Source organism: Notamacropus eugenii, chromosome 2, assembly GCF_028372415.1.
Source record: "Notamacropus eugenii isolate mMacEug1 chromosome 2, mMacEug1.pri_v2, whole genome shotgun sequence".
Lineage (NCBI taxonomy): Eukaryota > Metazoa > Chordata > Mammalia > Diprotodontia > Macropodidae > Notamacropus > Notamacropus eugenii.
Window position 1 is genome coordinate 426841995 of NC_092873.1, and position 15904 is coordinate 426857898.

Below are 15904 nucleotides of genomic sequence, written 5' to 3' on the forward strand. Positions count from 1 at the left end.
TTAAAACAATGAAATAATAATTTTTCTTACAATTCAGTACTTAATAATTTTACCTAAAAATTAGTCATTGATAATTTTATCTACAAATCCTTTATCATAGGTCCTCTGACATCATGGTTGATCAATGCATTGATTAGATTTCTTAAATCTTTCAAAATTGTTCATTTTTGCTATGTGGATGTTATAGTATAAATTGTTTTTTTCTGGTTCTACTCACTTCATTCTCTGTCAGTGCAGACAGGTCTCCCCTGGTTTCTCTGAAACTCTCTTTTATAATTTCTTATAGGACAATGAATTTCCATTAATTACATTTATAGAGACAGAGTGGGTAGAACATTGACCTTTAAGTCAGGAAGACCTGAGCTAAAATCTGACTTCAGACACTTAATAGTTTTGTGACCTTGGACAAATTGTTTAACTTCTATCCGTCTCAGTTTCCTTACCTGTAAAATGGGCAGTCTAATAACACCTTCTCAGGGTTGTTATGCAGATCAAATGAGTTAATACTTCTGTAGCTCTTAGCACAGTGAGGCTCTTAATAAATGCTTGTTTTCCCTTCTTTTTTCATATAGCATGATTTTCCCTGATCAATAGCACCCATCCTTGGAGCTACAAAAAATGCTATTATAAACATTATATGTGGGTCCTTCTCCTTTCTTTGATCTCTAAGGCTAGAGTGGTATTGTTGGGTCAAGGGTTTAAGAACAGTTTAATGGCTTTGGAGCCATAGTTCTAAATTGTTCTCCAGAATGGCCGGTCCAATTCACAGCTCCCCCAACAATGCATTAATGTGCCTCTCAAAGCCCCATGGAAAATATTTTCAGTGGGTCCTCAGTCCCTGAGAGCAGGAGTGAGTATTATAGATGAAAAAAATCTCAGTCAAAGACTGATGCTTCCAGTTTTGTCCACGTTGGGCCTCCAGAATAGGGCTTCGTCCCACATCTGCCTCCTATATGTTTGTTCACATTTGCAACATCTCAGTTGGAAGAAGAAATCACCCCAAGGAGGAAAATGACCAGTGCTAATGGACAGTGCTGACAGTCAGCTAGCTGAAAGTATATAAACCTAGGATAGAGTTTCTATCTCTGGCAATTGGGTTTTGAAGGACAGTCAGAGTGGGTGGGAGGAGGGAGGGGTTCATGCAAACCAGATTTGTAAAGTTTGTAACTGCTGTTTGATGGTTGGTGATTAAGTCTTAAAGACAATCTTGTGGGAGTTGTGGGCAATGATAAGAGTATGATAAAAGCTTGTAGAGATATTCTTGAGTGAAAGATGGGGATAAAGAAGGGATAGGAGTTTTTAAAAATGAAGACCTACAAAAATGCATAGATTTACATATTGAGTGAATTAGCTTGCTTCAGGACAAAGATTTATTCTTTTAAAAAGTGAAAAGTTTAAGAGCACTATAGAGATTTTTTTTTAAAGTGTCTCATTTAAATTTAAAACTTATGGAAAGTGAGTGCTGAAAACTAAAAAGAAATAAATTAACTTTAAAAAAATGTGTCATTTGATGCAATTAGACTGTGATCTCCTAGAGGTCAGGGACTGTCTTTTGCCTCTTTTTTTACCTCTAGTACTTAGCATAGTGCCTTGGCACATAGTAGGTATTTAATAAATGTTTATTGACTGACTAAACAAATGACCTGAAACAGTGATTATACATTCATTTATCTTATTTAGCACTTTGTAATAATATATCCAGCTTTCAATCCATAGCTGTAAACATTAAAACTCTCCTATGCAAACAAACTCAAATGCTAATTTTGTGCTTTTTACAGCTCATTTTGCATATTTTAAATTTAAAGACAAAAGTACTCAAGCCATAGAAGTTGAGCCCTGGATGGGACCTTGGAGAACGTATACTCCATCCATCCGGCATTTTCATCTTATGGATAAAGAAACTGAAGGCCAGAGAATGGAAGAAGTCCTTTGAATATTGCACAGTAAGTGTATAAGGTTTCTCCCAGTATCTCCTTTCTTCCACCTCCTTCCTCTCAGACCCCCACCTCCTTCTGCTACCCCTGTGGGGTTGGGTTGGGCAAAGCCCAGTCTGGAAAAACAACTGGTGTTGGTCTGCTGGTGTGGAGGGCGGGCAGTGGGATCTCTGAATCAGAGCAGGGTCTGAGCTAGCTCTGGTCACGAGATCTTGGCAGGAGGAAGGGGAGAGAGGAGGAGCTCCCAGACCCCTTGGCCTATGATCTGGGCCACGACAAGGAAGGAAGTTGGTGAGACGTGATTCCTGCTAATGAATCCTTGTGAAGTTTCATTTCCTGCTCAGCTCTGGACTTTGACATCAAAAGCTTTTCTTTTCTAGCAGCTACTCTGCTTCAGTCCCTCCCTACTCCAATACTTCTCTTCCCTCTTCTGTTTCTAGGTTTACTTTGGGGACATTCAGCAGGAGGGAGAGTCTGAATGATGCTCCATCTGCCCTACAGTCTTCTAAAGGCTAGTGTGGTTTTTGAGGGGGGAAATGGAGGGGGGGGAGGAGAGATTTGGGAGATCCCACCTGCGCTAGTCATAACCCCAGGGGAGGAACAATAGTCTGAACCCTTCAGCAGCCAATACAATAAGTGTGTCCACTCTGAGCTAAAGAGTAAGATGGTGAAGTAGATAGAGAGCTGGGCCTGGAGTCAGAAGATCTGAGTTCAAATTGGACTTCTTACACTAGCTGTGTGACTCCCGGCAAGTCACTTAACCAATCTCTGCCTCAGTTTCCTCAACTGTAAAATGGAGATAACAGCACCTATCTCCCAGAGTTCTTGTGATGCTCAAATAAGTTAACATTTTAAAGTGCCTAGAACATAGTAGGTGCTTAAAAAATGCTTATTCCCTTCCTACTGCCTCTGCTGAGCCAGGTCCAGAAGCCATGTCTCTTGATTTCCAGTTAAAGACTTTTTTGACCTTGATATTGGTGTAGCAATGCAAACCAGCAATTGTTCTGCAATTTATAGTCTTAGAAAATTGCCTCAGGCACCCGAGACTAAATCACTTGCCCAAGGTCACATAGCTCCTTTGTGCTAGGAGCTAGCCTTGAACTCAGGTCTCTCTGATTTCCTCATTGGCTTTCTCTGTATTACTCTCCATTGCCTCTCTCCATCTTCTGTATAATCTGTTCCTCTCTCCTTCCTGGCGTTTCAGCCCCCTCCACATTAGTGCCATCACTATTAGTTACTGTTACTACTAATCTATTACTAAATTAGCTAGCAATTGCTACAACCTTACTAATACCTTATATTGATATTGCTTGTTTCATTTTCATTTTTTGCATCTATTACCCCATCTCGGTCTCTGCTCTCTTCCTGCCAGTCTATCTGTCCCTTCTTGGCACTCATTCCTTTGCTCACCCTCCTGTGGGTGGGGTCTGTGCTCTCTTTTCCAGGTACCTAGAAACACCTTCCTCTCTCACCCCTAGGAAAGGACACTGCACGACCTGGGTGGAGAATGAATGATGAATGACTCATGATTTCCCCATGTCACCAACCCTCTTAAAGATAGTACAACACTACAGACAAGTGCAAGGCTGGAAGAGAGTTACATGCCTTTGAAAAGGACAGGGAGTGGCCTGCATTTGCCAGCAGACTCCTCCCAAACGTGTGGAGACTTCTGTGAATATTTCATAGAGGCAGGGGAAAGAGCTGGAGGCCTCCCACTAGCCTAAGATTTCTTAACCTGAGATCCACGGCATCTGTGAATAGATTTCTGGAGTTCTGTGAACTCAAATGGAAAAAAAAAATACATCTTTATTTCAAGGTAATTGTTTTCCTTTGCAATGCTATGTATTTTATTTTATACATTCAAAAATATTATTATGAGTTCATAGATTTCATAATGAGCAGTAGGAGTGAACAAAGGGTATATGACACAAAAAAGATTCAGAATCCTCATTTTAGCTCATGCCTCATAGTCCTGTCCCTACTCCTATTTAAAGACTAAGGAGAGAGGCTCACTGAGGGAGGAACTCATCAGTCCAAGAGCTCAGGTGAAAGTGTGAGATCAGGAGCTGCTGACTTAGCTTCAGAAGACTGAGTTGACATGGCTACTATAGAAGTATGTTTTACATGACTTCACAGATATCATTAATATGAAATTGCTTGCCTTCTCATTGAGTGGGGGTGGGAGCAGAGGGACAGACACAATTTGGAACTAAAAAAAAAAATTTAATGAATATTAAAAATGCATTCTTAAAAATAAATGAGACTGTCTTGAGCTTATCTATCCTCCAGAAGAGGCTGAACCAGGATGTGACAATTATAAAAGATTGTCCTTAGACCCTAAAAACCAATGTTTATTAAACACAGGGAGTGGGATCACCTTGAGTGACTGGGGACCCCCTCAAAAGATGGACACACCAACAGGACTTGGGCACAAGTAGAGAAGCCAGGCACAATGATGGGCTGGCTACACCACTCTGCTATGGGCTAAGAGCTCTTACTGGGCTGAATACATTGACTGAGCCTGAGTACACACAGAGTCTAGGAGAATAGACTTGAGCAGCCACATAACCCTCCCTTCTTCACAACAACTAGATACACAAAGGTTCTTTCCTAGAAAACATTCAAAGGACTTTTCCCTACAGGACAAAGTGCCATCCTATCACATTCTATAATTTTGAAATGTGAAAACAGTATTAAGAAATTTCTGCCTTGTAAAAAACCCTGGAAAGCTGGAGGCTTGAAAGATTGAAAATAGGTACAGACCAATCTGACTGTGAGGAAGTCTCCAAGGTCCTCTTGAAGAAAGAGCACTTAGCAAATTAATGAATTTTCAAGTTTTCTCCTTCCTTTCCAAAGACTTTTCTGTTGGCCAAAAGCCTTCAGACCCAGTTTAGATGCTATTTGTAAATGAAAGTGTTGACTTGTAACTTGGCTCGAGACACTCTGGAAAAGCAAACATTGGGGAAATGCAAGCATCTTTTCATTTTCTAACGGCCTGCAATTCAGCTATAGAGTTTAGGAAAACTAACAAATAACTATTATCCTGATAGCTCTTTGAGGGTTCCCCAGTTGAAGGGTTGGCTATGGAAGTCCATCTAGTAAGCACCTAATACTTGCCAGACCCTGTTCTAAGAGTTGAGGGTGTTCATAGTCCAGTGGAGAGGACAACATGATAACAAATTTAAGTTCAAGATAGAGACAGGCTAAATCTGAAATAACTAAGGAGGGAAGGCACTAGCCTTAAGGGGAGAAGGTCTTATATAGTATGTATAGTTACCAGCACAGTGCTTTACAGCTCAATTTTTTACCTGAGATTTATTTTTTAAAAGTTTTCATTAACATTTTCCATTTCTTACATCACCATAATGTCATGCTTCCCCACTCCCACCCTCTGCTTCTCAAAAGCCATTCCTATGACAAATAGTATTTTTTTGAAAGAAAAAAAATCAGCACAATTGATCGATATTTTGAAAACATCTGAAAACATGCAACTTGCAACATCTGTGGACCTCTTGCTTCCATGAAGGAACAGGTTGTGGGTGTCTTCTGTCTCTTCACTGGAGTCCCACATGACCTTTATAGTTTTGTTTCATTTACCTTTGATTTTTTAGTGTCATTGTTCACATTTATATTGTAGTTACTATGTATATTGTTATTTTGGCTCTGCTTATTTCACTCTGCATCAGTTCATGTAGACCTTTCCAAGCTTCTCTGCATTCCTCACACGCATCGTTCCTTGCAGGACAGTGCTATTCCGTTACATTCATGTACCATGATTTGTTTAGCCATTCCCCAACCGATGGGCATCTGCTGTTTCCATTTCTTTGCTGTATCACCAAAAAAGTGCTGCTCTAAATATTTTGAAGTGTACTTTTTTCTTATTGATGGTTTCCTTGGGGAATAGAGCTTAATTATTTCTTGAATAAAATTTTATGGTTATCTTTTTGATGTGGATATCACTTAAATATTCCCCTCTATTCCTCCTGAATGGGAACAGATTTAGTGAAGACTCATCAGGGATATGGAGTCTTCTCCCTAGAGTAAAAGGGACCTTAGACCCAGGTTTCAATTCCTCCAGTCAGGTGATTTCCATATAAGGCTATGTAGTACATTAGGATCAATGATTGGATATGACTCACTAACTCCTCAGTACCTAATTTGCATATGTGCATGCAGTCTGCAGTCCTCCCATAGGTCCACCTGATTTGCATAACTTCTCAATGCCCAATTTGCATGAGTTGTCAATGCTTCATTTGCATATATTTTCAATTCCTAATTTGTATATAATGACATGTATTTTCACAGGCTTTGTAAGTCCAGGAGGGGGAAATTTGAACCAGGTTCCAAAAGGGATTGGTTAGATTTCCCACCTAGAATGTAAGACCTTGCTTCTCAGCCAATGAGAATAATGGTCAGCGGTGGGAGGGGGATTTCCATGTCAAGGTCTATATAAATTGCCATTCTGCTTCTGTAAAGCGCCTCCCGACTCCAGCTTTAGTGGTGAAGGGACTGCCTGTTTCTCGCAAGAACTGAATAAAGGAGATTTTCTGTTTTTACTTTGAGATGCCTCTGAGCAGTCAATTTAAGTAAGGGGGGGGGGGGGTTCATGCTTCCCCCACACACTCCCCTTTTCCCCTCCCAGAGAGCATAATAAAGTGAGTTTTATTTCTTAAGTTTTGGTGGTTGTTATTGTTGTAAGTTCCTATCTACCCTCTGCCCTCAGCTATCAAAACATTCCAATATGCCTTGTGTTCCAGGGTCCCTATACAGTGAAATCTTCTTTTGGGATACTGAAAAATCAAGCTGATGTCGAGAAACTTCAAAAGATCTCATGAAACAGACAAAGCAGAAAAAAGGGTAGATGGGTTTCAGTGTTGACCAGCATAAGCTCACACATTAAAGAGAAATATTCCAAATTCTTATTCACATTTAGAGACAAATCTTCCAAACGCTTCTTCTAGAATTATGGGCTGTAGTCTAGAGAAAGGGACTTAGCAATTCATTGTAGACTTTCTGCTGAAGACCACCATTAAATTTGGCCCAAAGTCCAGTAAAACATTTGGTTTCTAGAGAAGGTTACTGACTATAGAAACGTGGTGTTATTCCACCTCTGGTATCAACCCATGGTGTCTATCCATATGAAATAAAGGCATGGAAGCCCAGAGTGGGAAGGGATCTTAGAGATCAGTTAATCCAGTACTAAAGTGGTTATTCTCTTCTTATACAACATGTCAATGAAATGGTCATTCAGCCTCTGGTTCTAGTGATGGAGAAAGCTCTACCTCTCTGATCCTTAGTTTTCTTTATCTGTAAAATGGGAACAGTAATGCAGATGAAACTCAAAGAAATTGAATGACTTGCCCATAGTCCCCATACATATATCAGAAGTGGGATTCAAAGGCAGGTCTTCTGGATTCCAACACCAAAACTTTGTCTTCAACAATACTGCCCTGCAGTAACCAAGCTTATAAAACTGCTAACCTCAAAATTGATATGAACAATTTCCAGCTATAAGATATTCCATCTCCTACTTGTGTGTGGAAGCACAAGCTACCCCCATGCAGGGAATACTGTCCCTCCCTAGTGCCTTGTCCCATTCAAGGCTTATCTCAGGTATCACTCCTGCAGGAGGTCTTTGTGATTCCTTCTAGTTGTTAGGATTTTCCACTCACTGCTCCCCTCTCCCCAATCACTTTTCATTTTTTGTTGTTGTCATTCAGTCCCATCTGACTCTCTGTGTCCCCATTTGGGGTTTTCTTAGCAAAGATACTGGAGTGCTTTGCCATTTCCTTCTCCAGCTCATTTTATAGATGAGGAAACTAAGACAGCTAAGGTTAAGTGACTTGCCCAGGTAGGAAGTATCTGAAGCTGGATTGGAACTCAGATCTATGCTGACTCCAGACTTCCTGTTCTATCCACTACATATGCCTTAGCTAGGGCTCAGATCCACCTTGAGTCACTCCCCCAGTTATACCAGTTAACAAAGAAAGTCCAAGTTTCCTGAAATGAACAATGTTTAGAAAAATTCAGGGGTAATTGTCCATTCCATCATGCCATATACTCCCTGGTCTCTTAACCTGTATAGCTCCCCTCCTCAGAGGACCCTAATGGACTATCTCCCACATAGAATCCCTCCTTTTGGACCAGTGGATGAATTTGTTAAAATAGGCAGTCAGGAATAAACATTTATGAACCACCTGCTATGTGCCAGGCACTGTGCTAAGTGCTGCGGGATATAAAAAATGGCAAAAGATAGTCCCTGCCTTCAAGTACTTCCCAAGGAATTCTATTGGGAAGAGATAAGGCAGAAAAAGAAATTTAAAGGCTTGAAGTAGAATGATAGAGGGGACTCTGGCTCAGAGACTTGATGAAGTTCTACAGCTGGATAGGAGATGATGAGATGGTTGCCCTGGACTTCCTCCTTAAACAGAGGATCTGGAGGAGAAACAGATTGAGTTAAAAGCTTAGACCCCATGGCAAGACCCCTAAACCAAGACCCATGAACAGGACTGTTTACCCATCCTCCTTCAGAGAGAGCTATCATTTACCTATTCCTGATTATTGTAGTACTTCCCAGGAGGAGATAAAAGACTATACAAGCACACATCAGAAATATTGCAGTTTCAGTTCCAGACTATGCAATAAAGTGAATATTGCAATAAAGCAAGTCACACGAAATTATTGGTTTCCCAGGGCATATAGGAGTTATGTTTACACCATACCATAGTCTGTTAAGTATACAATAGTATATATTGGGGGCAGCTAGGTGGTGCTGTGGATGGTGCATCAGTGCAGAAGTCAGGAGGACCTGAGTTCAAATCTCACCTCAAACACTTGACACTCACTAGCTGTGTGACCTTGGGCAAGTCACTTAACCCCAATTGCCTCATCCTGATGAATATCTGGTCACTAGATTCAGATGACTCTGGAGGAGAAGTGAGGCTGGTGACCTGCACAGCCCTCCCTCACTCAAAACAAAGTCAAGTGCAAGTCATGTCACCATTTCTCTGATGGCATGGTCTTCTTTGGCAACGAAGGACAAACACACACAATATATTTATGTTAAAAATAATGTATATATCTTAAATAAAAATACTTTATTGCTAAAAAATGCTAACCATCATCTGAGCCTTTAGCAAGTCATAATCTTTCTGCTGATGGAGGGTCTTGCCTTGATGTTGATGGATGCTGATCAAGGTGGTGGTTGCTGAAGGTTGGGGTGGCCGTGGCAATTTAAAAAAATAAGAGGACAATGAAGTTTGCCACATTCATTGACTCTTCCTTTCACCTGAACCCTTAGAGGCCGTTGTAAGGCTAATTGGTCTAATTTCAATATTATCGTCTCAGGGAACAGAGAGACCCAAGGAGATGGAGAGAAATGGTGAACAGCCGGTGAGTGAAGCAGTCAGAACAAACACAACATTTATCAATCAAGTTTGCCATCTTATATGGGTGGTGTTAGAGGCATCCTGAAACCATTACAATAACATCAAAGATCATTCATCACAGATCACCAAAACAGATATAATAATAATGAAAAATTTTGAAATATTGCAAGAATTACCAGAATGTGACACAGAAACATGATGCAAGCTCATACTGCTAGAAAAAATGGCATTGATGGGACTTGCTTAATACAGGGTTGCCACAAAGTTTCAATTAGTAAAAAATGCAATATCTGTGAAGCACCATAAAGGGACACACAATAAAATGAGGTATGCTATAGTGATAATAGCTCATATTCATACTATTCAGCAGTATGTAACATTTTTTTCACAATAATCATATCATTATCTCCATTCCTACTTGCTACTTTTTCCATATGACAATTTCTTTTTCACGTCCATGCCTCTGCACATGCTGTACTCCACGCCTGGAATGCCACCACCTTGTTAAATCATAGCTTTCTTCTAAGTTCATCTCAAGTGCCACTTTGTACATGAGACTTTCCAAATCCCACCAGCGGCCAATGCCCGCTTCCACTCCCAAATTATCTGTTTCTACTTTATACATTTTGCATTTACTTATCTGTATGTATGTTATTTCTTCCTAGTGAAATGTAATCTCCTTGAGATCAAGGACTATTTTTCCTTTGTATCCTCAGTCACTATCAAAGAAATTGACACATAATAGATGCTTAATTAATGCTGGTTAATTGATTATGAAAATACCATGGCAAGCAAGTGGCAGATGGGAGATTCGAACTCATTTCCTCCTACTCAAAATTTCTTGTAAGTAACAAGCCCAGTTAAACAAAACAAGTGCATACATTGGCTGAGTCTGAAAATGTATATCTCATTGACCTCACTAATCCATCACCTTTCCCCCATCAAGATAAAGCCAGCTTATCACAGCCCATGGGAGTCATGAGCAACTGGTCACCACATTGATTGGCCTTCTGAAGTCTTGCAAGTTGTTTTTTTTAACAATGCTGCTGTCACTCTACAAATTATTCTTGTTTAGTTTACTTTCCTCTATTTCAGTTTATCCAAGTCTTCTCAGGTTTCTAAGAAATCATACTTGTCACCATTTCTTATAGAACAGTAATATTCCATTATATCATATATACCGTCATTTATTCAGTCATTTCTCAGGCGATGGACACCCCTTTAATTTCTAGTTTGTTGCAACAAAAAGCTATCATTAGTTTTGTAAATATGGGCTCTTTCTCTCTGATCTCTATGCCTGGTAGTTCAATTTCTAGTATCAAAGGATTTCTACAGTTATAGTTCCAAATTGCTTTACAGAATCACTTGACTACTTCACAGGTCCACCAATAATGTATAAGTATATTTGTTCTCTCATATTTTCTCTAGTATTTAATGAAATGTTATTTTATTGTTGCTTTTCAGTCATTTCAGATGTCTGACTCTGTGATCCCATTTGGGGTTTTCTTGACAAAGATACTAGAATGGTCTGCTGTTTCCTTCTCCAGTTTATTGTACAGATGAGGAAATTGAAACAAACAGAGTTAAGTGACTTGCCCAGGGTTATGCAACTAGTAAATTTTTAAGGCTGGATTTGAACTCTGGAAGATAGTTTTTCTAACTCTAGACCTCGCACTCTAGCCATGGTGTCACCTACCTGTCCCAAAAATATTATTGTTCAATAAGAAATAACCATTATGAGTAATACTGAAAATAAGGGATGAATTGTATGAACTAATATTGAACTGATGTTATGAACTCATCAATATGATCTGTATGATCAATATGATCTTTAGCAATATAAACTGATAAGCAGAACCAAAAGAATGTATACCTACAAATATTCATATATGCTCTCATATGTACACATATCTGCATATATATGTGCATATACTTATAATCTGGTTTTTATATTTAAAATATATATTTATATATGTATATATTTCAAATCTAGTCTACATATACTAGATTCTAAATATATATCAATAATTATAAACTACATAGGCTAGTTTCTAAATATGCATTTATAATTGTAAAATATGTAGACTAAATTCTAAATATATACATACAAATATACACATATTGAGGTATGCATATATATGTATAAATATATATTATGCATGCACATATATGGAGGGAGAGAGAGAGGATTTTAAATTAAAAGAGCACCAATAAGAAATCAGTTCTGAGTAATGGAAAAAGCCATGAAGTTCTTGGAACATCATAGATCTACAGCTGGAAGGAACCTCAGAAGCTACCTAGTCTAACCCTTTAATTTTACAGATGAGGAAACTAAGGCCCACAGACTTTAAGTGACTTATCTAAGCTTACTCAGGTAGTGAAAGCATCTGAGGGTGGTTTTAAATCCAGCTCCTCTAATTCCAGAGACAGAGCTCTGAACAAAACAGATCTATTCTCTCACAGAAATGAGGGAGTAGACTACTTGGTCAGAATATCATATATGCTGTCAGAGTTTCTGAAGCAAATGTTTTTGCTGAGTTGTATTTCTTTGTCATAAAAAAATGGTTTAGTCTTGGTGGATTAGGAAGAAAGATAATTATAATGTAAAGATATAAGGTTTTAAAAATATATGTATGTGTGTATGTATATATGTGTACATAATACACACATGCATATATATGTATGTATGTATGTATGTGTGTATGTGTATATAAATAAAACCAGTGAATGCTGTTGCTAAGCCACTCCCAGTGGTATTTTGAAGACTCTGGGAAATAAGGAAGGCACTGCTAGACTGGAGGAGGGCAAAGGTCCCAGTTTTCCAAAAAGGAAAGAGAGAACTCTCTGCAATCTACAGCATAAGTCCGGTGAACAGAACCTTCATTCCTAGGAAAATTCTAGAATAGATCACGGCATATACATCCACAAAAGAAGAGAATGATTACAGCATGGCCTGCTTGGCTCTGTCAAGAACTGCTAGACTAATCTTGTTTCCTTTTTTGACAGGGATATCAAACTCCTAAGGAGATCAGGCAAATTTGGTAAATATAGTTTACCTAGATTTTAGCAAAGGATTTGGTAAGTTATCTCATACTGTTTTTGTGGAAAAGATGGAGAGTAGATTAGGTGACGATAGGAGTTGATGGATTTGGAACTGGTTGAATGATTAGACTCAAGAATATACACTAATGGATCAATATCAAGTTGCCTGAAAGTCTCCGTAGAGTGTCCCGGAACCTGTAGTTTGACCCATGCTTAATAAGAACTTGGGTAAAGACACAGATGGCACATTTATCAAATTTATGGATATCACAAAACTGGAAGGGACAGCTAACACACTGGGTGACAGTTAAGATCCAGAAAGATTTTTGACAGGATAGATAAGCAATCACCTGAGCCTAATAAGATGAAATTCAATAGGGTTAAATGTACAATCAAGGGCAGCATAGGAGGATCTGAATTCAAATGTGGCCTCAGACACTTACTAGTTGTGTGACTCTGAGCAAATCACTTCATCCTGTTTGCTTCAGTGGCCTAGAGAATGAAATGGCCAACCACTCCAGTATCTTTGCCAAGAAAACCCCAAATGGGGTCATGAAGAGTTGGACATGGTTAAAACAACCAAAGGTGTGTGATCTTGGACCAGGCATTCATTAACTGCTTCAGTTTCCCCATCCATAAGTTGAGAACAATAATAGCACCTACCTTTGAGTGTTGTGAGAATAAAATGAGCACTATGTGAACCTTAAAGCATTATATAAATGTTATTAATTACCATCATCATCATCATTATTATGAAAAGCCAACAGAGTAAAGCACAGAAATCAGAGAACTAGAGCCCACAGAGGCCATGTGGTTCAGAGGAAGGAGCCTTGGTTCTAGACTCACAGAACCTCAATTCAAAGCCCAGCTTTCCCGATTTTGGGAAGTTAACCTCCCTTAACCACTCTGGACCTCAGATCTTCATCTGTAAAATGTAAGACTTGGACTAGATGGCCTCTAAGCTTCCTTCCAGCTCTAAATCAATGACCCTTCACAACATCAGTCTTATGGCATCCCAGTTATCTCTTCCTAATCCTCTTCACAAATAATCGTCATTTGTTGTTGTTCAGTTGTGTCTGACTCTTTGTGACCATGGGGTTTTCTTGGCAGAGATACTGGAGTGGTTTGCCATTTCATTCTCCAACTCATTTATGGATAAGGAAACTGAGGCAAACAGGGTTAAGTGACTTGCCCAGGATCACACAGCTAGTAAGCATCTGGGGTTACATTTGAATTCAGGTCTTGCTGACTTCCAAGTCCACTACTCTACTATTGAGCCACCTATCTGCCCCTCTACAAGTAAATGTATCTTTAAAAATTTATTTAATGCTGCTTGGCCAGGTTAGTTTTGTAAAAGTAACCTTGGGCACCTATTTTTTTCTTTTGTTTTGAACTTAAATACCCAATATAAGAGCACTGCTATTTACAGAGAAGAATTTTTTTTTAAAAAAGGGGATTGTGTATAAAAATACGAACCTCCATTTCTTAGTGCTTGTGTTTTTTAAAGTACATGCCATGTATTACTTTCGAAACTGTCCTGATAGTCTGTACTTCCTTCTGAACTTTCTTCTGTTTCCTCTGTCTATTTAAAAAGATGTTTCAATGACTCTTTTTTAAGACTCAATATTACTAGATCCTCCTCTCTACCTCAAATTCTCAATTAAGAGAGAGGGAGAGAGAGATAAAAATTTTTTAAACAAATAAGTAGAGTCAAACAATCAAATCTACACAGTAGCCACATCCAAAAATAATTCATCTCTTTCTACACCTTAAATCTATCACCTCTGTGTCAAGAGATGAGTAAGAAACTTCATCATGGTTGGTTATGGCCATTGTGGTTTTTAAGTCTTTCAAAGTTGTTTTTTCTTGACAATGTCATTGTCTTTATATAATGATTTCCTGGCTCTGCTCACTTCACTTGGCATCAGTTCCTACTGTCCACGATTCTCTGAAAACACCTCTTTGATCATTTCTAATAGAATAATAATATTTCCTTACATCCCTATTACCATTTCCTAATTGATGAATACTACCCTTAGTTTCTAGTATTTCCTCCCCTCCCCATTAAATTCTCCTTGTGGCTATTCCCTTCCTGGTATTATCCTCTCTCTTTATTCCCTCTACCTCCAACCTTCCATTTATAACTGTGTTGTTTGATGTACATGTATACCAAACTATGTATGTGCACAGTCCTCCTTTGTCCATTTCATGTAAGAGTGAGATTAATTTGATACTCCCCTACCCCTCTCTCCATGTTTGTATGCTCTTATTCCCATTTACTCCAGTGATAAGAAAGAGCAAGTTCCATCCCCTTCTTCCTCCTGTCTATATTAGTGTATTCTTCGTACACTCCTTTCTCTTTCCCCTTTATTAACCCTCAGTACAGACCCACTCCCCCTGCTAGGTCCTTTGTTTTTCTTGTTTAATTACCTCAATACCCCTTGTAGACATCAAGGTTCTAAAGGGACACTTCTTTGATCTCACCATAATTAGAATATTAATACCATATCATCATACAACTCCTTTCAATTACTCAAATAAATTTATGATTTCCGGGTTTCCTTTGACTCTTGTGTTTGCATTTCAAAGTTCCTACTCATCTCTGGTCTTTCATTAGAAATGCTGAAATAGAACATTCATTAGAAGTCCATTCCCCTCCCCTCCCCCCCCCCCCTTGTACTCAGTTTTACAGCCGAGTTATTCTTGATTATAAGCCTATCTTTTGGAATAGTCCATTCCAAAAGTCTAATTTTTTTTTTTTTTGCAGAACTCCTAGGTCTTGTGTGATCATGATTAATACTTGGTACTGGAACTGTTTTTTCCTGGATGTATATAGTAATTTTTGTTTGGTGTAGGACCTCTGGATTTTGACTGTGGCATTCCTGGGATTTTTCCTTTTAGGGTTTCTTTCAGGAGGTAATCTATAGGTTTTTTCTATCTTTACCTTTTGATTCTAATAGATCCAGGGATCAAAATTGTGGGTTTTTTTCTTTTTTTTCCTCAATCTTTTGACTTTGTTCTAATATATCTTGCTGAGTTGTATAAGGTATTCAGGGAGGGCTAATACCTCTGGCATGAGGGTTGCCTAGCCTTTTTCTGGGCTATTCATCCACCTTTGATGTTCACCTTCCCCTAACTTTCACCTGTGGCTCCAAGAAGCTGTGGCATGCACTTGTGGCCACACCCTGGTAAACCATCTTGGTAGGCGGGTTAAACCAGGGTGAGGGCAACCAGCACAATTGAAACCCATCAGTGAGTTAGGGGGATGCCTGCCTCAAGCATGTGAAGATTTCCCTGGGTAGAATAGGTGGATGAGAGCAATTTGTTCTCCACTCCCCCCAAACATCAGTCATGACAGTGACTGAAGGAGAACTTGTTCAGTTATCAGATGTTAAGTTCATCCACTGCATCCTAGGCCGTTACCAGTCTTCTTCTTCTTCTTCTTCTTCTTCTTCCTCTTCCTCTTCCTCTTCCTCTTCCTCCTCCTCCTCCTCCTCCTTCCTCTTCTTCCCCAGAGTCACACTGGTAGTAAGTGTCTAC

At 39.1% G+C, this 15904-nt stretch overlaps 1 long non-coding RNA gene across 1 annotated transcript; it reads left to right on the forward strand.

Annotated features, from left to right (window-relative positions):
- The first annotated feature begins 1786 nt into the window (after positions 1-1786).
- On the forward strand, positions 1787-6496 carry LOC140529329 (uncharacterized). The gene is made up of 2 exons (XR_011975504.1): positions 1787-1943; positions 2375-6496. It is a non-coding gene; the product is annotated as an uncharacterized lncRNA (long non-coding RNA).
- The last annotated feature ends 9408 nt before the right edge of the window (positions 6497-15904 follow it).